Source organism: Nicotiana tabacum, chromosome 20, assembly GCF_000715075.1.
Source record: "Nicotiana tabacum cultivar K326 chromosome 20, ASM71507v2, whole genome shotgun sequence".
NCBI lineage: Eukaryota > Viridiplantae > Streptophyta > Magnoliopsida > Solanales > Solanaceae > Nicotiana > Nicotiana tabacum.
The window spans coordinates 44,911,251-44,928,558 of NC_134099.1; positions in this window are offsets into that span (position 1 = coordinate 44,911,251).

A 17,308-nucleotide genomic window follows, 5' to 3' on the forward strand; every position below is an offset into this window, starting at 1 on the left:
CTAGTTGTTTGTTTGTGTTTTTTATCAGTAAAAGATGATACTAATATAGTATGTAAGTATGCTATATCAGTATACTATATGAGTATAGAATTGTAATGGTTTGTTTGTATTTTTATCAGTAAAACATGATACCGATATAGTATATAAGTATCTTATATCAGTATATTATGTGTGTATAGAATTGTTCTAATTTATTTATTTTTTTATCAGTAAAACGCTGATATAGTATCTAAGTATGCTATATCAGTATACTATGTTGAAGTAAACGACGACATAAATATATAAACATTATGCATATTTATTATATCAGTATACTATTTGAGTATACCATTATTTTGATCATTATTCTTCTCTGCACATAACTGTATTTGTATTATAAATAGGTATACCCTTGATTGCATGGATGCAAGATGCAATTGGAGACTTAAAGCATCAAGTCTACGAGCATAAAAAAATTTCAAAGTGACGATTTTTAATTCTGTCTACAGTTATTTAAATGATAAGAGATTTTGTTCACAAATACAAACTGTCTCAACTTTTGTTGCAGCTATGGTATAAGATAAGCTTGTTGACCCAAAACTATACATACACCAACAAATATCCATAGAGACATCCAAAAAGCATATGGTATGTGTCACGACCCATTTTCTGAACAAAACAGGACTGGTACTCGATCACTAAACATGACCGAGCGAACCATCTCTACTTATCAAATCTATTATAACTTCAAACTTTATATGCAACAAGGCAACACTCTAACCAAATACTTTTGATTAATTTAAGTATTTAAATAAATTAACTCCAAAACTTTATTTGTAGTAACTATAGAAATACTGCTAAGTTATTATAAAAAACATCTGAATTTTAACCCAACGACTATGTCTATGAAGCCTCTACTGATAAACTGACGCAATGCTCAAGACATGAGATTTGCTGGCTAGTTCTCTAAGTAAACAAAGAAATAACTAAATAAAGATGACTCTAAGTAATACTTCACGAACAAAAGCGGAGCTCACCAATAGCACTAGAAGTGAGGAAAGTCCTAACCCGTAGCCTGCTCGCCTACAAAACCGGTTCCTACGTTGTACCGTGGACCAACGTAGGTTCCCAAAAGAGAACGTCAGTACCATCCATTGTACTCAGTGAGTCTCAACGACAGGGGGCGAAACTTTAATAACATATACATTACGAGCAAATGTTCTAAATGCATGTAAAACATAAAGCTTATAAGAATAATTATAAAATAATGGTATAATAGCAGTTTATGAATATTCTAAAAGAAATTCTTTTCTTTTTCAAAAAAAAAATACTTCTCTTTATACTTTGGGAGTTTCAACTATCCTGATTTAATTATGTCTTAGTCATCGTGTGATCGGCACGGGTTCAATCCCAACCTGATCGAATAGGCCCAATCCATGAAGTGCCACTCACTTCATGGTTCTCAGCGCTCATGTATCATGCCTTAGCATGGCTAAGTAAACTCTCAGCAACGAGACCCTCGGCTCGTGTGCTCCCTACTTTGGCACAAGTAGTTTCAGGAAATCAACGCTTTGGTCATGACCCTCGGCCTGGACGATGACCCCTTCTCAAAATAAAAGATACTCCCAAAAATTTTTTCTTTCAAAAACTTCTTCTTGTGACTTTTAAAATCTAAATCTTTCAAACATACTTATTCTGGAATCCTTAAAGATAAGGTATGACATAAGAATGAAATAAACATTCAAAATTATTTCTAAAGATTCTTGCTTCTTCATGAATTTTCAACAGGAAAATGGCATATAAGAATAAAATAAAAATCTAAAAATTTATGCACATATATCAAAATAATCATCTAAACTTTATCTAGAAAATAATTCTAAGCTAATAGGTACTTACTCACCCCAATTAAGTACATATAAATACTTTTAAGCAATTCATCAAACACCTTGTATGCGTACTTTTGTGAGTTAAACCACTTTAGTAAAGGGTTATATCAACTCACCTCAAAACTTCTCGAGCCAATATGTAGGCCCCAGTCCAATTGGTACCGGTCAAACAATCAATTCTACAATAACTAGTGCATTTTAATTAATTATAAAGTTTCGCACCTAAACTGTAACGACTCGACTGGTTGTTTTGTGCAATTGTGTCTGGTGTGGCAGTTTGAGGTCACAAGAAGCTTCATAATAGGTGTATCAACTCGCGTGCATGGTTAAATTCAGTTAACCGATGATTCATAGTCAAAGAGGAAGAAGGAAACTAGTTTTGGAAGCTTAAACAATGAGAATTTGACCGAAATTGGACTTTTGAGTAAACGGCCCTGGAATGGGTTATAGGTGATCTCAACAACTTTGTATGGTAAATTTTGGACTTAGGCGCACGTCCGGATTCAGATTTGGAGGCCCATAGGATAATTGGAGGTATTTCGGCGAAAGTTGAAAAAGTTGAAGTTTATAAAATGTGGAGGTTTGACCCATGGTTGACTTTTGTGTTATCGAGGTTGGAATGCGATTCCGAAAGTTGGAACAGCTTCGTTATGTCATTTGGGACTTGTCTGCAAAATTTGGCGTCATTCAGGGTTGATTTGATAGGTTTCGCCACTAGTTTTGGATGTTGGAATGTTTGAAAGTTCCTAAGTTTGATTCATGGTGTGATTCGTTGTTTTGGCTTCTTTTGATGTGATTTGAGACCTCGATCGAGTCTGTGATAGGTTATATAACTTGTTTGTGTGTTTGGTTTGGAGCCTCAAGGGCTCAGGTGAGTTCCGGATTAGTTTCAGAATGATTTTTGCATAGTCTTGATAGCTGGTACTAGTATCATCGCATTTGCAATGTATTGGTCACAACTGCGACAGCCGCAAATTGCGAAGCAACCATCGCATTTGCGAGGTTCGAGCTGCTGGGCAGAGTTCGTATTTGCCAAGAAATTTGCCACATTTGTGAAAGCCCTTCATCACATTTGCGAGGATTTTTTCACAAATGCGACCTTATCAGACTAATTCCAGCTTCACACTTGCGAAGCTATCTTCGCAATTGCGAGTTCGCTTTTGCGAACCCAGTGTCGCAAATGTGACATCTGCAGCCTGCTAAAAGCTGAGTATTTCGTTTTTTTGCTCATTTTTCATATTTTTGAACTCTAACTTCGAGAGTGGGTGATTTTGAAAGAAGATTTTCACACCAAATCATTAGGTAAGTGTTTCTAATCAGTTTCCAATTATATTTTGTGATTATATCTTAGATTAAACAACAAATTAATGAGAATATAAAGGAAAATTTGGGGAAAATTGGGAAATTTTTCAAAAATATAAAATGATGATTTGAATGACAAATTGGTGTCGGAATTAGATAATTTTCATATGGGTGAACTTCTATCTAAATGGGCATTCAGTTTTTGTAAATTTTGCCGGGTTCCGAGGTGCGAGCTTGGGGGTTGACTTTTGTTGACTTTTTGCAAATTGTATAAGAATCGTAGTTTTGTTAATCGAAATTGTTTTCTATTACATTGCTTGATATATTCAAGTCGTTTTTGGCTAGATTGAGCCAGCGTTGATGAATAGGTAAAGGAAAAACTAAATTGAGTATTGAATTGGCTGGATTGAGGTAAGTATCTTGCCTAACCTTGTGTGGGGGACTTCCCCTTAGGATTTGAGTCTTGTATGCTAATTGTAGTCCGTGCACGAGAGGTGACGAGTGCGTGCTCGGAGTTATTCGTGGGAAAGTGGCCTTTAGGGTTCTTAGGTCCTTATGTTCATTATGTGGAAAGTATTCTGTTATGATTGAGTTTCCTAATTGCTTAAATTACCTATATATGCTTCATATGATGTTGTTAGTTTTCCTCTAATTCTTACTTGGTACTTGACCCTTAATTGCCTTAATTGAAGTGACTGACTCCTATATTGTTTTGATACTTTTTGATTGTGAGTTACTCTATAACATCGTGCAAATATGTTATATGTCCAATTGTTGTGGTTACCGATGTAGTTATCACGTGTTTATTATGCCTTGTTATTTTTCTAAGGTTATTGTGCTCTTAGTTTTTCCGTGATCCTTATTATGTACTGTTCATGCTTAAATTGACGATTATTCATGTTGAACAAGACTTATTATATTCTCTTGGTAATTGACCATTGTTGAGTATTGACTCAAGTTGAGATCTATATTGTGAAGCTAACTGTTGAAGTAAGATTGGTTATTTTTAATTCCCTTGTCGGTATGCTACTGTTTCTATTGTTGATTCCCTTGCCGGGATGTTACTGTCTCTATTGTTGATTCCCTTGCCGGGAGGTTATTGCTTCTATTGTTAATTTCGTTGTCGGGATGTCATTGTTTACATTGTTGATTCCCTTGCCGGGATGTATTATTTCTATTGTTTGGGTGAGAAAGAGTGTAAAACACGAAGGGTAATGTCGTGCATGATATTGTAAGTGAGTGTTAATGCACGAAGGGTGATGTCGTACCGATATTATGAGTGTTAATGCACGAAGGGTGATGTCGTGCCGATATTGTGAGTGCAAAAGCATGAAGGGTGATGTCGTGCCATAATATTGAGAGTAAAAACACGAAGGGTGATGCCGTGCCACATTATTGAGAGTAAAAGCACGAAGGGTGATGCCGTGCCCATTTCTATTTATGCATATGGTGAGGAAGAGCGATAAATCACGAAGGGTGATGCCATGCACTTTCTGTTTGTTGTGTTTATTTGTGGTTAGCAATTCAAGTGTTTTAATTGTTCGGATTCCTTTACTGTTGTGATCCTTTGTGATGGAACCCCATAGTGTTTTCAATACTTCAAATTTCAATAATTGTTTCATTTATAATTCAATTAGTTACTCAATTAAACTCCCTTAAATCATTTGAGGTTGTATTTTACTTAAAAAGGAACTTTTACTAAGTTAATTTATTAAATCCCATGTTAAAGGTAATAACTCATTCGATGTTGTATTTTAATTAAAAATGGTACTTTCTTTATTCAAATGATTTCTAAAAATAACTTCATCTTTTCTTGTTGAGTTCCTAATTGGCTTAGAAGTTGTACTCTACTTTATATTAGGTAAACGAGACTCCTTGAACATCCTAATTGCATTGGTTATGGGTCCTATGTACTAAGTAACATGAGAACGTTGTGGTGCAAATTGAGACAAAAATATGTGGGCACAAGGTGCTGGGTGTACTAAAAGTTTGGAAGTTGAGATTATGATATGAGACATCGAGTTCTGAGATGGCTAGGGTTGTGCACCAGAAACTATATGATTGATTGAGTTGACATTGTTTTCCTTACTTGAATTCATTCTACTTCTTTGTGTTCCAGCTATGATAGTGTTGATTTACTTGGCTATCTTTCATTTCCATCCGAGTTTCCTTTTATTATTTCGACTGTTTGTAGTTTGATTTGTCCATGCTGTTGATATTATTACATTACCTTTATCTTGATAATTGTTACCGTATCCTATTTATTCTGTTTGACCAGTAGGTGTCTTGACTGTTCCTTGTCACTACCCTACCGAGGTTAGTCTTGATACTTACTGGGCACCACCGTGGTGTACTCATACTACACTTCTGTATATTTTTAAAGTACAGATCCAGGTATTGATCGATAGTAGCTATGTGGATCGTCGCGGTGGAGACTCAAGGCAACCTGCTGTTGCGTTCGCAGGCCTCGGAGTCACCTTCGTTGTAATTATGTTCCATTGATTCCTTCTCATTCTGGAATAGTGTTGTATTTAATTTATATAATTACTCTTAAAAAGGCTTATGACTTGTACCACCGATTTTGGGAGTTGTAATTTGTTAAGAGTTATTTAAATTAATGTTAGCAAACATCAATGTTATCTCAATGAATGTTAGGCTTACCTAGTTTAGGGACTAGGTGCCATCACGACTCATTCGGAGGGGTTTTGGGTCGTGAAAAGTTGGTATCAGAGCTCTAGGTTCATAGGTACTACGAGTAATAAGCAGGTTTAATAAAGTCTTGCGGATCGATACAGAGTTGTCTGTACTTATCTTCGAGAGGCTACAGAAGTGTTAGGAAATTTCACTTTTTTCATTCCTTATCGTGCGATATTGATTCAGCTTGGAGTATATAACTTATGTTCCTTACATCCATTCATGAATAATATTACGCTCTCAGTGTCCGTTATCCGCTGGTGGTTCGTGATTCTACAGACGGGCTACGAGGGAATCAGGGATGCTCAGACATTGTCTCAACGTATTGCCTAGACTAAAGATACAGAGGCATTGAGAAACTATTCAGTTATTCATATAGAGGTGCAGTGGTTCCTGGCATCTGATTGATGGGTGAGAGCTTGGGAATGTTTAATTGGTTGACTAGTCTTCGCGATTGTGGCAAGGTCACGAGGTGGGTGTTGATTGGGGATAGTTGGTAGTACTAGAGTATCTTGTGATTTGTGTTGTAGGAGCAGTGAAGGTTAGTTTTGCGGATCATCAGACATTGTTTACTATGGCTTCGCGCCAAGTGGAGGAGTCTATCAGCAGTATTCAGATTGCAGAGTCAGACTTACGTACGTTTTTTCCTGAGTATTTCTACGTCATTAATGGATCTGCATTTCAGCATCAAGAGGAGTCGGAGGGATAACTTTAGATTCACAGAAGGTCTATTCAGCATAGGTATCGTGGTTGCAGTAGAACGGGGTGCTTCAGAGGAAATGCGGTGGTTTATGAGTTTCTAACTACGTGGTTTGTGTTAGGATCATCTATATTTGGGACTTTGATTGGGATTATTGCATATCGACTATCCGAAGAAAATGGGTCAGCCCTGTGGTATTGGGTCAGCAAAGCAATAAAGTAATTGGTCCTTGAAATAGGAATTCTCTACTGACATTTGTGGTAGCACTATTGGATTGGATGGTTTATGTGACTCGGTTGAGTTGAAGAGAAGGAGCAGTCTTGATGGCCTAGTTGCGTACGGGCGGATCTCGAAGGGTTCTCGATGGATTGGCAATGGCTTGAGTTAGCTGTCTACTATGGGCGTAAGGAATATGTGGTACATTGTGGTTTTCTCCTTGATCAGTATTGGGATTAATAGAATGTGGTATTATTGGCTATCATATGTAAATAGTGTGCATTTTTGGAAAGGACCTTGAGTTTTGGTTTGCGGGTGCGTGGCTAGTAGCATGGTGATTACTGGGTTTTGAGGCTTTCGAGGTTCATGTTTTGTTATGCGGCCAGAAAACCTAAATGGGTGCTTCAGCAGAATGATAGGGTATGAGTGATATATCATCCATTCGATTTGTGTAGTTGAGTTGGGTACAGAAATTTTGGCATTCCTGAGGTTTGGGGCTAGATGCTCTCGTGTGTGGACTATTTCCTAATTGTGGATTGTGAAAAAATATTGAGAATGGGATGATTAATAGCATGCATTATTGATAGGTCGATGTGAATTTTTGGAAGGATATTTACCTATTTGGAAATGATCAGGATTTGGGTTGGGGGCTATTTGAAAGCTTAATGAGAATATGTGTCTTGTATTAGGTTAAGTTTGTATGCTCCTGTGAGATTGTCATTTTGGTTATGTTATCAGGCAGAATGGATATTATTTGTATCTCTGGCCTATGTTATGTGTTGCTCTCTTATGTTGTGATAAGTTGTAAGGCTGTATGATTATTCTCCACACATGTTGTAATTCTGTTTAGGCCTTATGGCGATATGGGTAAGATAGCCCTCGTGATGTTAATTGCTCATTGCACCTTAGTTGTGCTTGTTTCTTTTATGTCTTATTACTTCTGTTCACTTTTCCCACAGTTTTATTTGTGCACTCTGTCGTACTTAATATCAGTATTCATATGATCAGTGAGCCAGAGAATTTTGGCTTGATGAATATTTGGGAGCGGGCTGCACGCCGCAACAGATGTTATGTGGGATACTGACTTGATGAGTATTTGGGAGCGGACTGCACGTCGTAGCGGATGTTATGAGGGATACCCTTTCCTTGTGTTTATTTGGTGTTATGTTTTTTCCTCCGTGGGATGATTTAATGAAAAACTATACTTTTGTTGCTACACATATTGTACTTGTTAGATAATTCTTATACTTTGCTTTCCTTTATTTGTGCTGCATAATAGAGTTATTGTTGGTTTGGTGTACAAACTATGTAGTGTGAGAATCCGTGTGGTTCCGTGATGAGTTGTTAGTTGGGCTGCTTGTATTGGCTGAGATGAGGTTCGTAGACCTGAGATTAGTACTATGGTATTGGGGGTGAAGAGTGTTTGGAATATGAGGGTGTTTCTGCTAAGATTTAGGTAATGGCTCTTGGCGGGCGAGAGAGCTTCTTGACTTGTTGACTTCATGAGCGGCTATCAGTTTCCACATGTTTCTTGATTATGGGCAGTGTTATGGAAGTCCAGAACAAGGTTGTATTCAATGTGAAGTATATTGCCGGCATCCAGGGTGTTATTTGAGAAGTTATGGTGGTCAGAGGTTATTATATCGGGCATTTGAGTTGTGTAGAACAACATATGATTGTATTATGGATTAGAATTTTTGGCTCGATTCAGCTTGTTCAGGTTTTATTCAGTATGATGGTGTGGGATTCGGGTCCTATGATGAATTTTAGATGTTGAGGTTTGGGTTATGTTCTAAGTTTATGGACTAAGGAGGAGATGAGTTCTTCAGTTAAGTAGCATGGTCAGTTCTGCATAAGTTGGGTGATGGGGAATCACCCCCGAGTGTATGTATGGTGAGCTCATGCAGTGGTTCGATGGCTTTGGAATGACTCCGGGCACGTTCGAGGACGAATGTATGTTTAAGTGGAGGAGGATGTAACGACACGACTGGTCGTTTTGTGTAATTGTGTCCGGTCCGACAGTTTGAGGTCATGAGCAACTTCGTAATATGTGTATCAACTTACGTGCATGGTTAAATTCAGTTAACGGATGATTCAGAGTCAAATTGGAAGAAGGAAACTAGTTTTGGAAGCTTAAACGGTGAGAATTTGACCGGAATTGAACTTTTGAATAAACAACCCCGGAATGGGTCATGGGTGATCTCAACAGCTTCGTATGGTGATTTTGGACTTAGGCGCGCGTCCGGATTCAGTTTTGGAGGCCCGTAGGATAATTGGAGGCATTTCGACGAAAGTTGGAAAAGTTGAAGTTTGGAAAATGAGAAGATTTAACCCATGGTTAAATTTTGTGTTATCGAGGTCGGAATACGATTCCGAAAGTTGGAACAGCTCCGTTATGTCATTTGGGACTTGTTTACAAAATTTGGCGTCATTCCGGGTTGATTTGATAGGTTTCGGGATGAGTTTTGTAAGTTGGAAGGTTTGAAAGTTCCTAAGTTTGATTCATGGTGTGATTCGTTGTTTCGGTGTTGTTTGATGTGATTTGAGACCCTATCGAGTCCGTGTTAGGTTATATGACTTGTTTGTGTGTTTGGTTTGGAGCCCCGAGGGCTCGCGTGAGTTCCGGATCGTTTTCGGAATGATTTTTGCATAATCTTGATAGTTGGTACTGGTATCATCGCATTTGCGATGTATTGGTCGCAAATGCGACAGCCGCAATTGCAAAGCAGTCATCGTATTTGCAAGGTTCGAGCTGTTGGGCAGAGTTTGCATTTGAGAAGAACTCTTCCGCATTTGCGAAAGTCCTTCATCGTATTTGCGAGGATTTTGTCGCAAATGCGACCTTATCAGAGTAATTCCAGGCTTCAAATTTGCGAAGCTATCTTCGCAATTGCAAGTTCGCTTTTGCAAACCCAATGTCGCAAATGCGACATCTGCAGCTTACTAAAAGCTGAGTATTCCGAGTTTTTGCTCATTTTTTTATATTTTTGAACCCTAACTCCGAGAGTGGGCGATTTTGAAAGAAGATTTTCACACCAAATCATTGGGTAAGTGTTTCTAATCAATTTCCAACTATATTTTGTAATTATATCTTAGATTAAACATCACATTCATGAGAATCTAAAGGAAAATTCGGGAAAATTGGGAAATCTTTCAAAAATATAAAATGATGATTTGAATGACTAATTGGTGTTAGAATTAGATAATTTTCATTTGGGTGAACTCGTATTGGAATGGGCATTCAGTTTTTGTAAATTTTGCCGAGTTCCGAGGTGCGGGCTCGGGGGGTTGACTTTTTGCAAATTGTATAAGAATCATAGTTTTGTTAATTGAAATTATTTTCTATTACATTGCTTGATGTATTCAAGTCGTTTTTGGATAAATTGAGACGAGCGTTCATGAATTGGTAAAGGAAAAGCTAAATTGAGTATTGAATTGGCTGGATTGAGGTAAGTATCTTGCCTAACCTTGTGTGGGGGACTTTCCCTTAGGATTTGAGTCTTCTAAGCTAATTGTAGCCCGTGCACGCGAGGTGACGAGTGTGTGCTCGGACTTATTTGTGGGAAAGTGGCCTTTGGGGTTCTTAGGTCATTATGTTCATTATGTGAAAAGTATTTCGTTGTGATTGAGTTTTCTAATTGCTTAAATTACCTCTATATGCTTCATATGATGTTGTTAGCTTTTCTCTAATTCTTACTTGTTACTTGACCCTTAATTGCCTTAATTGAAGTGATTGCCTCCCTTATTGTTTTGATACTTCTTGATTGTGAGTTCCTCTATGAGCGTGCAAATATGTTATATGTCCAATTATTGTGTTTACCGGTGTAGTTATCACGTGTTTATTATGCCTTGTTGTTTTGTTAAGGTTATTGTGCTCTTAATTTTTCTGTGATCCTTATTATGTACTATTCATGCTTAAATTGATGATTATTCATGTTGAACAAGACTTATGATATTCTCTTTGTAATTGACCATTGTTGAGTATTGATTCAAGTTGAGATCTATATTGCGAAGCTAACTGTTGAAGTAAGATTGGTTATTTTTGATTCCCTTGCTAGGATGTTACTGTTTCTATTGTTGATTCCCTTGCCGGGAGGTTATTGTTTCTATTGTTGATTCCCTTGCCGGGATGTTATTTCTTCTATTGTTGATTTCCTTGCCGGGATGTCATTGTTTACATTGTTGATTCCCTTGCTGGGATGTATTGTTTCTATTGTTTGGGTGAGAAAGAGTGTAAAGCACGAAGGGTGATACCGTGCATGATATTGTGAGTGAGTGTTAATGCACGAAGGGTGACGTCATGCCGATATTGTGAGTGTTAATGCACGACAATGCACGAAGGGTGATGCCGTGCCGATATTGTGAGTGTAAAAGCACGAAGGCTGATGTCGTGCCACATTATTGAGAGTAAAAGCACGAAGGGAGATGCCGTGCCATGATTATGAGAGAGTTAAAGCACGAAGGGTGATACCATGCACATTTCTATTTATGCATATGGCGAGGAAGAGCGATAAAGCACGAAGGGTGATGTCGTACACTTTCTGCTTGTTGTGTTTATTTGTGGTTAGAAATTCAAGTGTTTTAACTGTTCGGATTCCTTTACTGTTGTGATCTTTGTGATGGAACCCCATAGTGTTTTCAATACTTTAAATTTCAATAATTGTTTCATTTTTAATTCAATTAGTTACTCAATTAAACTCCTTTAAATCGTCCGAGGTTGTATTTTACTTAAAAGAAACTTCTACTAAGTTAATTTATTAAATCCCATGTTAAAGGTAATAATTCATTCGATGTTGTATTTGAATTAAAAATGTTACTTTCTTTATTCAAATGATTTCTAAAAGTAACTTCATCTTTTCTTGTTGAGTTCCTAATTGGCTTAGAAGCTGTACTCTACTTTATATTAGGTAAATAAGACTCCTTGAATATCCTAATTGCATTGGTTATGAGTCCTATGTACTGAGTAACATGAGAATGTTGTGGTACAAATTGAGACAAAAATATGTGGGCACAAGGTGCCGGGTGTACTAAAAGTTTGGAAGTTGAGATTATGATATGAGACATCGAGTTCTGAGATGGCTAGGGTTGTGCATCAGAAACGATATGATTGATTGAGTTGACACTGTCTTCCTTACTTGAATTCATTCTACTTCTCTGTGTTCCAGCTATGATAGTGTTGATTTACTTGGCTATCTTTCGTTTCCATCTGTTCCAGCTATGATAGTGTTGATTTACTTGGCTATCTTTCGTTTCCATCCAAGTTTCCTTTTATTGTTTTGACTGTTTGTAATTTAATTTGTCCCCGCTGTTGATATTACTGCATTACCTTTATCTTGATAATTGTTACCGTATCCTTTCTGCTTGACCAGTAGGTGTCTTGACTGTTCCTCGTCACTACCCCACCGAGGTTAGTCTTGATGCTAACTGGGCACCGCCGTGGTGTGTTCATACTACACTTCTGTACATTTTTAATATACAGATCCAGGTATTGATCGATAGTAGCTGTGTGGATCGTCGCGGTGGAGACTCAAGGCAACCTGCTGCTGCATTCGCAGGCCTAGGAGTCACCTTCGTTGTAATTATATTCCATTGATTCCTTCTCATTCTGGAACATTATTGTATTTAATTTATATAATTACTCTTAGAAAGGCTTATGACTTATACCACCAGTTTTGAGAGTTGTAATTTGTTAAGAGTTATTTAAATTAATGTTAGCAAATATCAATGTTATCTCAGTGAATGTTAGGCTTACCTATTTTAGGGACTATGTACCATCACGACTCCTTCGGAGGGATTTTGGGTCGTGACATAAACACGGAACTTTACTGTTGATATAGAGAATGAAGAGAATTAACTATTCAATTCTTACCTATTACTACTATAGAGCAATTGACAATAGAGAATTTTATATACCTGAGTTCAAGAGTTAGTGATTTGTAAAAAACCCTAGAATCTTTTCTTGGCCTCCGTGTGAAATGAACGCTGCCTCTATTTCCCTGTTGGTGAGAATGTTTTGTTTTCACACCTAGAGTGCCTTCTGTTGTTGTATAAGGATTCTAAATCCTTTTTAGTTCCAATAGCCCTTTATGGGCTTTTAGTCTTGTCCCCTATTTTTGTTTTATTTGTTTTCCCTTTTTTTGACTTAACTAGTATTTAATTATACCTATTTTTAATAATTAAAAACATTAAAATTATTAATATTCCCCTAATTGTTTCAATTATTTATAAATATAGAAGTAACTCAAAATCAATCACATGGGTTTAAATCCGTAATAGAAGTATAATTTAAGATTATAAAAATTAAATTCTATATTTAGCGAGTCTTAAAACTTTTATAGTTTTGAGGAGTATTACAATCTTCCCTTCTTAAAAACATTCATCCGCGAATGTTGCTAGGGCCTTATTCTTAAGCTAACAATCATTCCTTAGGTCCTTGAACCTCTTAAGTTTTCTTAGCACTACTCACTCTTCTAAGGGACTCAAAATTTTGGCTAACTCCCTAAATTTTCAAAAATTTCGGTAGAGTTTTCCTTGTAAATTGGACTATCCAAAAATATCCCTGTCACAAATACCACAACTACACCAACAACGACCAAATATACCGTAACAGACCATTCATAGGCACCATGCACAACTCATAAATTAATTACTCACACTCCCGCAAGGAGGTACCAAAATAACCTACAAGAATCTAAAGCACAACACTTTAACAAAAGTAAATAACTCTGGCATGGCACTAAGCTATTAAATAACTAAATATACTCCGACAAAAACTAAATTACTTCAACAACCAAGTGTAATCTAGAAAAGACATAAACACATGCTAACTTGTATTTAATAAATAAAATATAAATGTCAATCCAAACCTAGGTTCACATACCTTTTTCCTCAAATAAATATGGATATTTCTTCCTCATATCTTCCTTGACCTCCCACGTAGCCTCATTTGAATCATGATTACTCCACAAAACTTTTACCGATGCTATATCTTTTGTTCTCAACTTTCTTACTTGCCTATCGAGAATTCTATAGGTACCTCTTCATAAGTCAAGCCTTCTTTAATTTCTATGGTATCGACAGGTATTATATGTGACTCATCATGAATGTACTTTCTAAGTATAGACACATGAAAGACAAGATGAACAGAGGACAACTCAACGGGCAAAGCTAGCTCAGAAGCCATGTTTCCTTTCTTTTCTAGAATTTCGTAAGGTCCAATAAATCTAGGATTAAGTTTCCTTTTCTTACCAAACCTCATAACTCCTTTAATTGGTGAAACTTTCAAAAACACCTTATCATCAACCATGAACTCTAATTCACGATGCCTCTTGTCAAAATAAGACTTTTGACGACTTTGAGCCGCTTTTAGTCTTTCTCTGATTAGCTGAACTTTCTCTAAGGCCTCACAAACAAACTCTAGATCAATCAATGGCACCTCTGCTGGTTCAAACCAACCTACTGAAGACCTACATCTTTGCTCATACAGCGCTTCATAAGGAGCCATACCAATGCTGGCCTGATAGCTGTTATTGTAAGAAAATTCTATAAGTGGTAAATGATTATCCCAATTACCTCCAAAATCTATAACACATGCTTGCAACATATCTTTGAGAGTCTGAATGGTCCTTTCTGCGTGACCATCTCTGAATGGTCCTTTCTGCCTGACCATCAGTCTGTGGATGGAAAGTTGTGCTCGAATTGACCTTGGTACCTAATATTTTCTGAAATGCCTACCAAAAATGCACCATGAACTGAGGGCCTCTATCAAATATGATTGAAACTGGAGTACCATGCAATCGGACTATTTCTTTGATGTACAAATACGCATACTGCTCTGCGGAATCTGTCATCTTTACTGGTAAAAAATGCGCGGACTTTGTCAGTCGGTCTACAATAACCCAAATTAAATCATGCCTACGATATGTACGAGGTAGACCTACTATGAAATCCATATTAATCATCTCCCATTTCCACTATGGTATTTCTATATCTTGAGCTAGGCCACCAGGCCTCTGATGCTCGGCTTTGACTTGTTGGCAACTCAAATATTTAGCCACATGATCTGCTACTTGCTTCTTCATGCCTTTCCACCAATACAACTCTTTCAAGTCCAAATACATTTTGGTATCACCTGGGTGGATAGAGTACCTCGAGTTGTAAGCTTCTTCCATTATGGCCTTTCTCAGACCATCTATATCAGGCACACATAACCGATCATTCAACTTCAAAACTCTGTCACTTCCTAGAGTGAAAGCAGTGATTTCTTTGTTTCTGACTCCTTCTTTTAACTTCACCAAGTACGGATATTCGTCTTGCTTAGCCTTAACATGCACAACAAGGGAGGATTGCGCTAAAGCATAAGCAGTTATACTCCTTCTTCGGTCTCATCCAATCTAATTCCATTATTTGCCAGTTTTTGAATTTCTCTACCCAAAGTTAGCCTTTGTACTACAAGATTGGCCAAGACACCCATTGACTTTCTACTAAGTGCATCTGCTACCACGTTAGCTTTGCCCCGGTGATAAAAGATATTTATGTCATAATCCTTCAATAGCTCGAGTCACCTTCTCTGTCTCAAATTTAATTCTTTTTGGTTGAAAAAGTACTGGAGGCTTTTGTGATCTGTAAACACTTCAGAATGTTCTCCATAAAGGTAGTGTCACCATATCTTTAATGCAAACACCACTGCTGCAAGCTCCAAGTCATGTATGGGGTAGTTCTTTTCATGATTCTTTAATTGTCTGGAAGCATAAGCAATAACTTTTCTGTTTTGCATAAGAACACAACCTGAGACCAACTCTGGAGGCATCACAATACACTGTGAACCCACCCGAACTTGTCGGCAAGGTTAATACAGGTGCAGTGGTCAACCTTTTCTTTAACTCTTGAAAACTCTGCTCAAAAGCATCTGACCACTGGAACTTAACTGCTTTCTGAGTCAACTTAGTTAATGGAGTTGCAAATGAGGAAAACCCTTCTACAAACCTTTTATAGTAGCCAGCTAACCCCAAGAAACTCCTGATTTTGGTTTGCGTTGTTGGCCTAGTCCAGTTCTTGACTGCTTCTGTCTTCTGAGGGTCTACTTTTATTCCTTCACTAGATACCATGTGGCCTAAGAATGCCACTGACTGCAACCAGAACTCACATTTTGAAAACTTGGCATAAAGCTCATTCTCCTTCAAGGTCTGCAAGGCTATTCTAAGGTGTTCTACATGATCTTCCTTACTCTTAGATAATACCAAAATATCGTCTATAAACACGATAATAAAGGTATCCAAAAATGGCTTGAAAATTTTGTTCATGAGGTCCATGAATGCAACTGGAGCATTTGTCAACCCGAAGGACATCACTAGCAATTCATAGTGCCCGTAGCGAGTTATAAAGCATGTTTTAGATATATCTTCTTCTTTGATTCTCAACCAATGGTACCCCGACCTTAAGTATATCTTTGAAAAGTACTTTACACCTTGAGGTTGATCAAATAAATCATCAATTCTTGGCAGTGGGTACTTGTTCTTAATGGTAACTTAATTCAACTGCCGATAGTCGACGCACATTCTGAGAGACCCATCTTTCTTCTTGACAAACAGGACCGAGGCACCCCACGGTGAGACACTCGGCCTAATGAAGCCCTTGTCAAGAAGGTCTTTCAACTGTTCTCTCAACTCATTAAGTTCTGCTGGAGCCATCCTATAAGGAGGTATAGATATGGGCTGAGTGTCTGTCATGAGATCAATGCCAAAGTCTATGATGCTTTTAGGAGGAAGTCCGAGAAGGTCATCTGGGAAAACCTCTGGAAATTCTCTAACAACTGGCACATACTAAAGAGATGGTGGTTCTGATTCTGGATTAATGATGTGAGCCAAATAGGCGAGACACCCCTTACCGATCATTCGTTGTGCCTTAAGGTCAGAAATAAACTTACCTACAAGCAATGCTGAACTACCCTTCCACTCTAAGAGTTCTTCATTTGGAAATTGGAACCTGACTATCTTGGCATGACAATATAACATGGCATAGCAGGAAGATAACCAATCCATACCCATGATCACATCGAAATCTACCATTTCTAATTCTATGAGATCAGCCTTGGTGTTGCGACCTTGGACTGAAACTATACAATCTCTATAGACTCTTGTGACTTTCACTGACTTGCCAACTAGAGTAGATACTAGGAATGGCTCACTAAGTTGTTCAGGTTCTAGTCCGAGGTTAATTGCAAAGTATGGAGTCACATATGAAAACGTTGAATCTGGATCTATTATGGCATAAGCATTATGTGAGAAGACTAAAAGTATACCTGTAATAACTTCTGCAGATGCCTCTGCACTCTGACGATCAAGTGTAGCAAACAAACGGGGTTGTCCCCCTCCTTGAGTAACTCGATCTACACCTCTGCCTGCCCCATGCTCGGTTTGATTATGAGAACCACGAGCCTGAGTTGGTGTAATTGTAGTAGCTGAGGAACTAGAAGGACGAGTTGATCCACCATTAAAATTACATCGCAACTTTGTGCAGTTGACCTTTATAT